Source organism: Lemur catta, chromosome 12, assembly GCF_020740605.2.
Source record: "Lemur catta isolate mLemCat1 chromosome 12, mLemCat1.pri, whole genome shotgun sequence".
Taxonomy (NCBI): Eukaryota; Metazoa; Chordata; class Mammalia; order Primates; family Lemuridae; genus Lemur; species Lemur catta.
The window spans coordinates 99,160,831-99,173,913 of NC_059139.1; positions in this window are offsets into that span (position 1 = coordinate 99,160,831).

A 13,083-nucleotide genomic window follows, 5' to 3' on the forward strand; every position below is an offset into this window, starting at 1 on the left:
GCCCTAGGTAAGTGTTAGGGTTAGGGTTATGGTTAGCATCAGCCCTAGGATAGTGTTAGTGTTAGGGTTAGCATCAGCCCTAGGATAGTGTTAGGGTTAGGGTTAGGGTTAGCATCCGCCCTAGGATAGTGTTAGGGTTAGGGTTAGGGTTAGCATCTGCCCTAGAATAGTGTTAGGGTTAGGGTTAACATAAACCCTAGGATAGTGTTAGGGTTAGGTTAGGGTTATCATCAGGCCTAGGATAGTGTTAGGGTTAGGGTTAGGGTTAGCATCAGTTCAAGGATAGTGTTAGGCTTAACGTTAGGGTTAGCATCAGCCCTAGGATAGTGTTAGGGTTAGGGTTAGCGTTAGCATCAGCCCTAGGATAGTGTTAGGGTTAGGGTTAGGGTTATCATCAGGCCTAGGATAGTGCTAGGGTTAGGGTTAGCATCAGCTCTAGGATAGTGTTAGGGTTAGGGTTAGGGTTAGCATCAGCCCTAGGATAGTGTTAAGGTTAGGGTTAGGGTTATCATCAGGCCTAGGGTAGTGTGAGGGCTAGGGTTAGCATCAGACTTAGGATAGTGTTAGGGTTAGGGTTAGGGTTAGCATCAGCCCTAGGATAGTGTTAGGGTTAGCATCAGCCCTAGGATAGTGTTTGGGTTAGGGTTAGGGTTAGCATCAGCCCTAGGATAGTGTTAGGGTTAGGGTTAGCATCAGCCCTAGGATAGTGTTAGGGTTAGGGTTAGGGTTAGCATCAGCCCTAGGATAGTGTTAGGTTTAGGGTTAGCATCAACCCTAGGATAGTGTTAGGGTTAGGGTTAGGGTTAGCATCAGCCCTAGGATAGTGTTAGGGTTAGGGTTAGCCTCAGCCCTAGGAGAGTGTTAGGGTTACGGTTAGCATCAGCCCTAGGAGAGTGTTAGGGTTAGGGTTAGGGTTAGCATCAGCCCTAGGATAGTGTTAGGGTTAGGGTTAACATCAGCCCTAGGATAGTGTTAGGGTTAGGGTTAGGGTTAGCATCAGCCCTAGGATAGTGTTAGGTTTAGGGTTATCATCAGACCTAGGATAGTGTTAGGGTTAGGGTTAGGGTTAGCATCAGCCCTAGGATAGTGTAAGTGTTAGGGTTAGGGTTAGCATCAGGCCTAGGATAGTGTTAGGGTTAGGGTTAGCATCAGCCCTAGGATAGTGTTAGGGTTAGGGATAGGGTTAGCATCAGCCCTAGGATAGTGTTAGGGTTATGGTTAGGGTTAGCATCAGCCCTAGGATAGTATTAGGGTTAGGGTTAGCATCAGCCCTAGGATAGTGTTAGGGTTAGGGTTAGGGTTAGCACCAGGCCTAGGATAGTGTTAGTGTTAGGGTTAGCATCAGCCTTAGGATAGTGTTAGGGTTAGCGTTAGGGTTAGCATCAGCCGTAGGATAGTGTTTGGGTTAGGGTTAGCCTCAGCCCTAAGATAGTGTTAGAGTTAGGGTTAGGGTTAGCATCAGCCCTAGGATAGTTTTAGGTTTAGGGTTAGGGTTAGCATCAGCCCTAGGATAGTGTTAGTGTTAGGGTTAGCTTCAGCCCTAGGATAGTGTTAGTGTTAGGGTTAGGGTTAGCATCCGCCCTAGGATAGTGTTAGGGTTAGGGTTAAGATTAGCATCAGCCCTAGGATAGTGTTAGGGTTAGGGTTAACATAAAACATAGAATAGTGTTAGGGATAGGGTTAGGGTTATCATCAGGCCTAGGATAGTGTTAGGGTTAGGGTTAGGGTTAGGGTTAGCATCAGTTCAAGGATAGTGTTAGGGTTAGCGTTAAGGTTAGCATCACCCCTAGGATAGTGTTAGGGTTAGGGTTAGCATCAGCCCTAGGATAGTGTTAGGGTTAGGGTTAGGGTTATCATCAGGCCTAGGATAGTGTTAGGGTTAGGGTTAGCATCAGCTCTAGGATAGTGTTAGGGATAGGGTTAGGGTTAGCATCAGCCCTAGGATAGTGTTAAGGTTAGAGTTAGGGTTATCATCAGGCCTAGGATAGTGTGAGGGCTAGGGTAAGCATCAGACTTAGGATAGTGTTAGGGTTAGGGTTAGGGTTAGCATCAGCCCTAGGATAGTGTTAGGGTTAGGGTTAGCATCAGCCCTAGGATAGTGTTAGGGTTAGGGTTAGGGTTATGATCAGGACTAGGATAGTGTTAGGGTTAGGGTTAGCATCAGCTCTAGGATAGTGTTAGGGATAGGGTTAGGGTTAGCATCAGCCCTAGGATAGTGTTAAGGTTAGAGTTAGGGTTATCATCAGGCCTAGGATAGTGTGAGGGCTAGGGTTAGCATCAGACTTAGGATAGTGTTAGGGTTAGGGTTAGGGTTAGCATCAGCCCTAGGATAGTGTTAGGGTTAGGGTTAGCATCAGCCCTAGGATAGTGTTAGGGTTAGGGTTAACATCAGCCCTAGGATAGTGTTAGGGTTAGGGTTAGGGTTAGCATCAGCCCTAGGATAGTGTTAGGTTTAGGGTTATCATCAGACCTAGGATAGTGTTAGGGTTAGGGTTAGGGTTAGCATCAGCCCTAGGATAGTGTAAGTGTTAGGGTTAGGGTTAGCATCAGGCCTAGGATAGTGTTAGGGTTAGGGTTAGCATCAGCCCTAGGATAGTGTTAGGGTTAGGGATAGGGTTAGCATCAGCCCTAGGATAGTGTTAGGGTTAGGGTTTGGGTTAGCATCAGCCCTAGGATAGTATTAGGGTTAGGGTTAGCATCAGCCCTAGGATAGTGTTAGGGTTAGGGTTAGGGTTAGCATCCGCCCTAGGATAGTGTTAGGGTTAGGGTTAGGGTTATCATCAGGCCTAGGATAGTGTTAGGGTTAGGGTTAGGGTTAGCATCAGTTCAAGGGTAGTGTTAGGCTTAGCGTTAGGGTTAGCATCAGCCCTAGGATAGTGTTAGGGTTAGGGTTAGTGTTAGCATCAGCCCTAGGATAGTGTTAGGGTTAGGGTTAGCATCAGCCCTAGGATAGTGTTAGGGTTAGGGTTAGGGTTATCATCAGGCCTAGGATAGTGTTAGGGTTAGGGTTATCATCAGCTCTAGGATAGTGTTAGGGTTAGGGTTAGGGTTAGCATCAGCCCTAGGATAGTGTTAAGGTTAGGGTTAGGGTTATCATCATGCCTAGGATAGTGTGAGGGCTAGGGTTAGCATCAGACTTAGGATACTGTTAGGGTTAGGGTTAGGGTTAGCATCAGCCCTAGGATAGTGTTAGGGTTAGGGTTATCATCAGCCCTAGGATAGTGTTAGGGTTAGGGTTAGGGTTAGCATCAGCCCTAGGATAGTGTTAGGGTTAGGGTTAGCATCAACCCTAGGATAGTGTTAGGGTTAGGGTTAGGGTTCGCATCAGCCCTAGGATAGTGTTAGGGTTAGGGTTAGCCTCAGCCCTAGGAGAGTGTTAGGGTTAGGGATAGGGTTAGCATCAGGCCTAGGATAGTGTTAGGGTTAGGGTTAGGGTTAGCATCAGCCCTATGATAGTGTTAGGGTTAGGGTTAGCATCAGGCCTAGGATAGTGTTAGGGTTACGGTTAGCATCAGCCCTAGGAGAGTGTTAGGGTTAGGGTTAGGGTTACCATCAGCCCTAGCATAGTGTTAGGGTTAGGGTTAACATCACCCCTAGGATAGTGTTAGGGTTAGGGTTAGGGTTAGCATCAGCCCTAGGATAGTGTTAGCTTTAGGGTTAGCATCAGACCTAGGATAGTGTTAGGGTTAGGGTTAGGGTTAGCATCAGCCAGAGGATAGTGTAAGTGTTAGGGTTAGGCTTAGCATCAGGCCTAGGATAGTGTTAGGGTTAGGGTTAGCATCAGCCTTAGCATAGTGTTAGGGTTAGGGTTAGGGTTAGCATCACCCCTAGGATAGTATTAGGTTTAGGGTTAGCATCAGCCCTAGGATAGTGTTAGGGTTAGGGTTAGGGTTAGCACCAGGCCTAGGATAGTGTTAGTGTTAGGGTTAGCATCAGCCTTAGGATAGTGTTAGGGATAGGGTTAGGCTTAGCATCAGCCGTAGGATAGTGTTTGGGTTAGGGTTAGCCTCAGCCCAAAGATAGTGTTAGAGTTAGGGTTAGGGTTAGTATCAGCCCTAGGATAGTGTTAGTGTTAGGGTTAGGGTTAGCATCAGCCCTAGGATAGTGTTAGGGTTAGGGATAGCCTCAGCCCTAGGAGAGTGTTAAGGTTAGGGATAGGGTTAGCATCAGGCCTAGGATAGTGTTAGGGTTAGGGTTAGGGTTAGCATGAGCCCTAGGATACTGTTAGGGTTAGGGTTAGCATCAGGCCTAGGACAGTGTTAGGGTTAGGGTTAGCATCAGCCCTAGGAGAGTGTTAGGGTTAGGGTTAGGGTTAGCATCAGCCCTAGGATAGTGTAAGTGTTAGGGTTAGGGTTAGCATCAGGCCTAGGATAGTGTTAGGTTTAGGGTTAGCATCAGCCCTAGGATAGTGTTAGGGTTAGGGTTAGGGTTAGCATCAGCCCTAGGATAGTGTTAGGTTTAGCGTTAGGGTTAGCATCAGCCCTAGGATAGTATTAGGGTTAGGGTTAGCATCAGCCCTAGGATAGTGTTAGGGTTAGGGTTAGGGTTAGCACCAGGCCCAGGATAGTGTTAGTGTTAGGGTTAGCATAAGCCTTAGGATAGTGTTAGGGTTAGGGTTAGGGTTAGCATCAGCCGTAGGATAGTGTTTGGGTTAGGGTTAGCCTCAGCCCTAAGATAGTGTTAGAGTTAGGGTTAGGGTTAGCATCAGCCCTAGGTAAGTGTTAGGGTTAGGGTTATGGTTAGCATCAGCCCTAGGATAGTGTTAGTGTTAGGGTTAGCATCAGCCCTAGGATAGTGTTAGGGTTAGGGTTAGGGTTAGCATCCGCCCTAGGATAGTGTTAGGGTTAGGGTTAGGGTTAGCATCTGCCCTAGAATAGTGTTAGGGTTAGGGTTAACATAAACCCTAGGATAGTGTTAGGGTTAGGTTAGGGTTATCATCAGGCCTAGGATAGTGTTAGGGTTAGGGTTAGGGTTAGCATCAGTTCAAGGATAGTGTTAGGCTTAACGTTAGGGTTAGCATCAGCCCTAGGATAGTGTTAGGGTTAGGGTTAGCGTTAGCATCAGCCCTAGGATAGTGTTAGGGTTAGGGTTAGGGTTATCATCAGGCCTAGGATAGTGCTAGGGTTAGGGTTAGCATCAGCTCTAGGATAGTGTTAGGGTTAGGGTTAGGGTTAGCATCAGCCCTAGGATAGTGTTAAGGTTAGGGTTAGGGTTATCATCAGGCCTAGGGTAGTGTGAGGGCTAGGGTTAGCATCAGACTTAGGATAGTGTTAGGGTTAGGGTTAGGGTTAGCATCAGCCCTAGGATAGTGTTAGGGTTAGCATCAGCCCTAGGATAGTGTTTGGGTTAGGGTTAGGGTTAGCATCAGCCCTAGGATAGTGTTAGGGTTAGGGTTAGCATCAGCCCTAGGATAGTGTTAGGGTTAGGGTTAGGGTTAGCATCAGCCCTAGGATAGTGTTAGGTTTAGGGTTAGCATCAACCCTAGGATAGTGTTAGGGTTAGGGTTAGGGTTAGCATCAGCCCTAGGATAGTGTTAGGGTTAGGGTTAGCCTCAGCCCTAGGAGAGTGTTAGGGTTACGGTTAGCATCAGCCCTAGGAGAGTGTTAGGGTTAGGGTTAGGGTTAGCATCAGCCCTAGGATAGTGTTAGGGTTAGGGTTAACATCAGCCCTAGGATAGTGTCAGGGTTAGGGTTAGGGTTAGCATCAGCCCTAGGATAGTGTTAGGTTTAGGGTTATCATCAGACCTAGGATAGTGTTAGGGTTAGGGTTAGGGTTAGCATCAGCCCTAGGATAGTGTAAGTGTTAGGGTTACGGTTAGCATCAGGCCTAGGATAGTGTTAGGGTTAGGGTTAGCATCAGCCCTAGGATAGTGTTAGGGTTAGGGATAGGGTTAGCATCAGCCCTAGGATAGTGTTAGGGTTATGGTTAGGGTTAGCATCAGCCCTAGGATAGTATTAGGGTTAGGGTTAGCATCAGCCCTAGGATAGTGTTAGGGTTAGGGTTAGGGTTAGCACCAGGCCTAGGATAGTGTTAGTGTTAGGGTTAGCATCAGCCTTAGGATAGTGTTAGGGTTAGCGTTAGGGTTAGCATCAGCCGTAGGATAGTGTTTGGGTTAGGGTTAGCCTCAGCCCTAAGATAGTGTTAGAGTTAGGGTTAGGGTTAGCATCAGCCCTAGGATAGTTTTAGGTTTAGGGTTAGGGTTAGCATCAGCCCTAGGATAGTGTTAGTGTTAGGGTTAGCTTCAGCCCTAGGATAGTGTTAGTGTTAGGGTTAGGGTTAGCATCCGCCCTAGGATAGTGTTAGGGTTAGGGTTAAGATTAGCATCAGCCCTAGGATAGTGTTAGGGTTAGGGTTAACATAAAACATAGAATAGTGTTAGGGATAGGGTTAGGGTTATCATCAGGCCTAGGATAGTGTTAGGGTTAGGGTTAGGGTTAGGGTTAGCATCAGTTCAAGGATAGTGTTAGGGTTAGCGTTAAGGTTAGCATCACCCCTAGGATAGTGTTAGGGTTAGGGTTAGCATCAGCCCTAGGATAGTGTTAGGGTTAGGGTTAGGGTTATCATCAGGCCTAGGATAGTGTTAGGGTTAGGGTTAGCATCAGCTCTAGGATAGTGTTAGGGATAGGGTTAGGGTTAGCATCAGCCCTAGGATAGTGTTAAGGTTAGAGTTAGGGTTATCATCAGGCCTAGGATAGTGTGAGGGCTAGGGTAAGCATCAGACTTAGGATAGTGTTAGGGTTAGGGTTAGGGTTAGCATCAGCCCTAGGATAGTGTTAGGGTTAGGGTTAGCATCAGCCCTAGGATAGTGTTAGGGTTAGGGTTAGGGTTATGATCAGGACTAGGATAGTGTTAGGGTTAGGGTTAGCATCAGCTCTAGGATAGTGTTAGGGATAGGGTTAGGGTTAGCATCAGCCCTAGGATAGTGTTAAGGTTAGAGTTAGGGTTATCATCAGGCCTAGGATAGTGTGAGGGCTAGGGTTAGCATCAGACTTAGGATAGTGTTAGGGTTAGGGTTAGGGTTAGCATCAGCCCTAGGATAGTGTTAGGGTTAGGGTTAGCATCAGCCCTAGGATAGTGTTAGGGTTAGGGTTAACATCAGCCCTAGGATAGTGTTAGGGTTAGGGTTAGGGTTAGCATCAGCCCTAGGATAGTGTTAGGTTTAGGGTTATCATCAGACCTAGGATAGTGTTAGGGTTAGGGTTAGGGTTAGCATCAGCCCTAGGATAGTGTAAGTGTTAGGGTTAGGGTTAGCATCAGGCCTAGGATAGTGTTAGGGTTAGGGTTAGCATCAGCCCTAGGATAGTGTTAGGGTTAGGGATAGGGTTAGCATCAGCCCTAGGATAGTGTTAGGGTTAGGGTTTGGGTTAGCATCAGCCCTAGGATAGTATTAGGGTTAGGGTTAGCATCAGCCCTAGGATAGTGTTAGGGTTAGGGTTAGGGTTAGCACCAGGCCTAGGATAGTGTTAGTGTTAGGGTTAGCATCAGCCTTAGGATAGTGTTATGGTTAGGGTTAGGGTTAGCATCAGCCGTAGGATAGTGTTTGGGTTAGGGTTAGCTTCAGCCCTAGGATAGTGTTAGGGTTAGGGTTAGGGTTAGCATCCGCCCTAGGATAGTGTTAGGGTTAGGGTTAAGATTAGCATCAGCCCTAGGATAGTGTTAGGGTTAGGGTTAACATAAACCCTAGGATAGTGTTAGGGTTAGGGTTAGGGTTATCATCAGGCCTAGGATAGTGTTAGGGTTCGGGTTAGGGTTAGGGTTAGCATCAGTTCAAGGATAGTGTTAGGGTTAGCGTTAGGGTTAGCATCAGCCCTAGGATAGTGTTAGGGTTAGGGTTAGCATCAGCCCTAGGATAGTGTTAGGGTTAGGGTTAGGGTTATCATCAGGCCTAGGATAGTGTTAGGGTTAGGGTTAGCATCAGCTCTAGGATAGTGTTAGGGATAGGGTTAGGGTTAGCATCAGCCCTAGGATAGTGTTAAGGTTAGAGTTAGGGTTATCATCAGGCCTAGGATAGTGTGAGGGCTAGGGTTAGCATCAGACTTAGGATAGTGTTAGGGTTAGGGTTAGGGTTAGCATCAGCCCTAGGATAGTGTTAGGGTTAGGGTTAGCATCAGCCCTAGGAGAGTGTTATGGTTAGGGATAGGTTTAGCATCAGGCCTAGGATAGTGTTAGGGTTAGGGTTAGCATCAGCCCTAGGAGAGTGTTAGGGTTAGGGTTAGGGTTAGCATCAGCCCTAGGATAGTGTTAGGGTTAGGGTTAGCATCAGCCCTAGGATAGTGTTAGGGTTAGGGTTAGGGTTATCATCAGGCCTAGGATAGTGTTAGGGTTAGGGTTAGCATCAGCTCTAGGATAGTGTTAGGGTTAGGGTTAGGGTTAGCATCAGCCCTAGGATAGTGTTAGGGTTAGGGTTAACATCAGCCCTAGGATAGTGTTAGGGTTAGGGTTAGGGTTAGCATCAGCCCTAGGATACTGTTAGGTTTAGGGTTAGCATCAGACCTAGGATAGTGTTAGGGTTAGGGTTAGGGTTAGCATCAGCCCTAGGATAGTGTAAGTGTTAGGGTTAGGGTTAGCATCAGGCCTAGGATAGTGTTAGGGTTAGGGTTAGCATCAGCCCTAGGATAGTGTTAGGGTTAAAGTTAGGGTTAGCATCAGTTCAAGGATAGTCTTAGGCTTAGCGTTAGGGTTAGCATCAGCCCTAGGATAGTGTTAGGGTTAGGGTTAGCATCAGCCCTAGGTTAGTGTTAGGGTTAGGGTTAGGGTTATCATCAGGCCTAGGATAGTGTTAGGGTTAGGGTTAGCATCAGCTCTAGGATAGTGTTAGGGTTAGGGTTAGGGTTAGCATCAGCCCTAGGATAGTGTTAAGGTTAGGGTTAGGGTTATCATCAGGCCTAGGATAGTGTGAGGGCTAGGGTTAGCATCAGACTTAGGATAGTGTTAGGGTTAGGGTTAGGGTTAGCATCAGCCCTAGGATAGTGTTAGTGTTAGGTTAGCATTAGCCCTAGGATAGTGTTAGGGTTAGGGTTAGGGTTAGCATCCGCCCTAGGATAGTGTTAGGGTTAGGGTTAGGGTTAGCATCAGCCCTAGGATAGTGTTAGGGTTAGGGTTAACATAAACCCTAGGATAGTGTTAGGGTTAGGGTTAGGGTTAGCATCAGGCCTAGGAGAGTGTTAGGGTTAGGGTTAGGGTTAGCATCAGTTCAAGGATAGTGTTAGGGTTAGCGTTAGGGTTAGCATCAGCCCTAGGATAGTGTTAGGGTTAGGGTTAGCATCAGCCCTAGGATAGTGTTAGGGTTAGGGTTAGGGTTATCATCAGGCCTAGGATAGTGTGAGGGCTAGGGTTAGCATCAGACTTAGGATAGTGTTAGGGTTAGGGTTAGCATCAGCCCTAGGAGAGTGTTATGGTTAGGGATAGGTTTAGCATCAGGCCTAGGATAGTATTAGGGTTAGGGTTAGGGTTAGCATCAGCCCTAGGATAGTGTTAGGTTTAGGGTTAGCATCAGGCCTAGGATAGTGTTAGGGTTATGGTTAGCATCAGCCCTAGGAGAGTGTTAGGGTTGGGGTTAGGGTTAGCATCAGCCCTAGGATAGTGTTATGGTTAGGGTTAACATCATCCCTAGGATAGTGTTAGGGTTAGGGTTAGGGTTAGCATCAGCCCTAGGATAGTGTGAGGTTTAGGGTTAGCATCAGACCTAGGATAGTGTTAGGGTTAGGGTTAGGGTTAGCATCAGCCCTAGGATAGTGTAAGTGTTAGGGTTAGGGTTAGCATCAGGCATAGGATAGTGTTAGGGTTAGGGTTAGGGTTAGCATCAGCCCTAGGATAGTGTTAGGGTTAGGGTTAGGGTTAGCATCAGCCCTAGGATAGTGTTAGGGTTAGGGTTAGGGTTAGCATCGGCCCTAGGATAGTGTTAGGGTTAGGGTTAGCATGAACCGTAGGATAGTTTTAGGGTTAGGGTTAGGGTTCGCATCAGCCCTAGGATAGTGTTAGGGTTAGGGTTAGCCTCAGCCATAGGAGAGTGTTAGGGTTAGGGATAGGGTTAGCATCAGGCCTAGGATAGTGTTAGTGTTAGGGTTAGGGTTAGCATCAGCCCTAGGATAGTGTTAGGGTTAGGGTTAGCATCAGGCCTAGGATTGTGTTAGGGTTAGGGTTAGCATCAGCCCTAGGAGAGTGTTAGGGTTAGGGTTAGGGTTAGCATCAGCCCTAGGATAGTGTTAGGGTTAGGGTTAACATCAGCCCTAGGACAGTGTTAGGGTTAGGGTTAGGGTTAGCATCAGCCCTAGGATAGTGTTAGGTTTAGGGTTAGCATCAGACCTAGGATAGTGTTAGGGTTAGGGTTAGGGTTAGCATCAGCCCTAGGATAGTGTAAGTGTTAGGGTTAGGGTTAGCATCAGGCCTAGGATAGTGTTAGGGTTAGGGTTAGCATCAGCCCTAAGATAGTGTTAGGGTTAGGGTTAGGGTTAGCATCAGCCCTAGGATAGTATTAGGGTTAGGGTTAGCATCAGCCCTGGGATAGTGTTAGGGTTAGGGTTAGGGTTAGCACCAGGCCTAGGATAGTGTTAGTGTTAGGGTTAGCATCAACCTTAGGATAGTATTAGGTTTAGGGTTAGGGTTAGCATCAGCCGTAGGATAGTGTTCCGGTTAGGGTTAGCCTCAGCCATAAGATAGTGTTAGAGTTAGGGTTAGGGTTAGCATCAGCCCTAGGATAGTGTTAGGGTTAGGGTTAGGGTTAGCATCAGCCCTAGGATAGTGTTAGTGTTAGGTTAGCATTAGCCCTAGGATAGTGTTAGGGTTAGGGTTAGGGTTAGCATCCGCCCTAGGATAGTGTTAGGGTTAGGGTTAGGGTTAGCATCAGCCCTAGGATAGTGTTAGGGTTAGGGTTAACATAAACCCTAGGATAGTGTTAGGGTTAGGGTTAGGGTTATCATCAGGCCTAGGAGAGTGTTAGGGTTAGGGTTAGGGTTAGCATCAGTTCAAGGATAGTGTTAGGGTTAGCGTTAGGGTTAGCATCAGCCCTAGGATAGTGTTAGGGTTAGGGTTAGCATCAGCCCTAGGATAGCGTTAGGGATAGGGTTAGGGTTAGCATCAGCCCTAGTATAGTGTTAAGGTTAGGGTTAGGGTTATCATCAGGCCTAGGATAGTGTGAGGGCTAGGGTTAGCATCAGACTTAGGATAGTGTTAGGGTTAGGGTTAGGGTTAGCATCAGCCCTAGGATAGTGTTAGGGTTAGGGTTAGCATCAGCCCTAGGAGAGTGTTATGGTTAGGGATAGGTTTAGCATCAGGCCTAGGATAGTATTAGTGTTAGGGTTAGGGTTAGCATCAGCCCTAGGATAGTGTTAGGGTTAGGGTTAGGGTTAGCATCAGCCCTAGGATAGTGTTAGGTTTAGGGTTAGCATCAACCCTAGGATAGTGTTAGGGTTAGGGTTAGGGTTAGCATCAGCCCTAGGATAGTGTTAGGGTTAGGGTTAGCCTCAGCCCTAGGAGAGTGTTAGGGTTACGGTTAGCATCAGCCCTAGGAGAGTGTTAGGGTTAGGGTTAGGGTTAGCATCAGCCCTACGATAGTGTTAGGGTTAGGGTTAACATCAGCCCTAGGATAGTGTTAGGGTTAGGGTTAGGGTTAGCATCAGCCCTAGGATAGTGTTAGGTTTAGGGTTATCATCAGACCTAGGATAGTGTTAGGGTTAGGGTTAGGGTTAGCATCAGCCCTAGGATAGTGTAAGTGTTAGGGTTAGGGTTAGCATCAGGCCTAGGATAGTGTTAGGGTTAGGGTTAGCATCAGCCCTAGGATAGTGTTAGGGTTAGGGATAGGGTTAGCATCAGCCCTAGGATAGTGTTAGGGTTATGGTTAGGGTTAGCATCAGCCCTAGGATAGTATTAGGGTTAGGGTTAGCATCAGCCCTAGGATAGTGTTAGGGTTAGGGTTAGGGTTAGCACCAGGCCTAGGATAGTGTTAGTGTTAGGGTTAGCATCAGCCTTAGGATAGTGTTAGGGTTAGCGTTAGGGTTAGCATCAGCCGTAGGATAGTGTTTGGGTTAGGGTTAGCCTCAGCCCTAAGATAGTGTTAGAGTTAGGGTTAGGGTTAGCATCAGCCCTAGGATAGTTTTAGGTTTAGGGTTAGGGTTAGCATCAGCCCTAGGATAGTGTTAGTGTTAGGGTTAGCTTCAGCCCTAGGATAGTGTTAGTGTTAGGGTTAGGGTTAGCATCCGCCCTAGGATAGTGTTAGGGTTAGGGTTAAGATTAGCATCAGCCCTAGGATAGTGTTAGGGTTAGGGTTAACATAAAACATAGAATAGTGTTAGGGATAGGGTTAGGGTTATCATCAGGCCTAGGATAGTGTTAGGGTTAGGGTTAGGGTTAGGGTTAGCATCAGTTCAAGGATAGTGTTAGGGTTAGCGTTAAGGTTAGCATCACCCCTAGGATAGTGTTAGGGTTAGGGTTAGCATCAGCCCTAGGATAGTGTTAGGGTTAGGGTTAGGGTTATCATCAGGCCTAGGATAGTGTTAGGGTTAGGGTTAGCATCAGCTCTAGGATAGTGTTAGGGATAGGGTTAGGGTTAGCATCAGCCCTAGGATAGTGTTAAGGTTAGAGTTAGGGTTATCATCAGGCCTAGGATAGTGTGAGGGCTAGGGTAAGCATCAGACTTAGGATAGTGTTAGGGTTAGGGTTAGGGTTAGCATCAGCCCTAGGATAGTGTTAGGGTTAGGGTTAGCATCAGCCCTAGGATAGTGTTAGGGTTAGGGTTAGGGTTATGATCAGGACTAGGATAGTGTTAGGGTTAGGGTTAGCATCAGCTCTAGGATAGTGTTAGGGATAGGGTTAGGGTTAGCATCAGCCCTAGGATAGTGTTAAGGTTAGAGTTAGGGTTATCATCAGGCCTAGGATAGTGTGAGGGCTAGGGTTAGCATCAGACTTAGGATAGTGTTAGGGTTAGGGTTAGGGTTAGCATCAGCCCTAGGATAGTGTTAGGGTTAGGGTTAGCATCAGCCCTAGGATAGTGTTAGGGTTAGGGTTAACATCAGCCCTAGGATAGTGTTAGGGTTAAGGTTAGGGTTAGCATCAGCCCTAGGATAGTGTTAGGTTTAGGGTTATCAT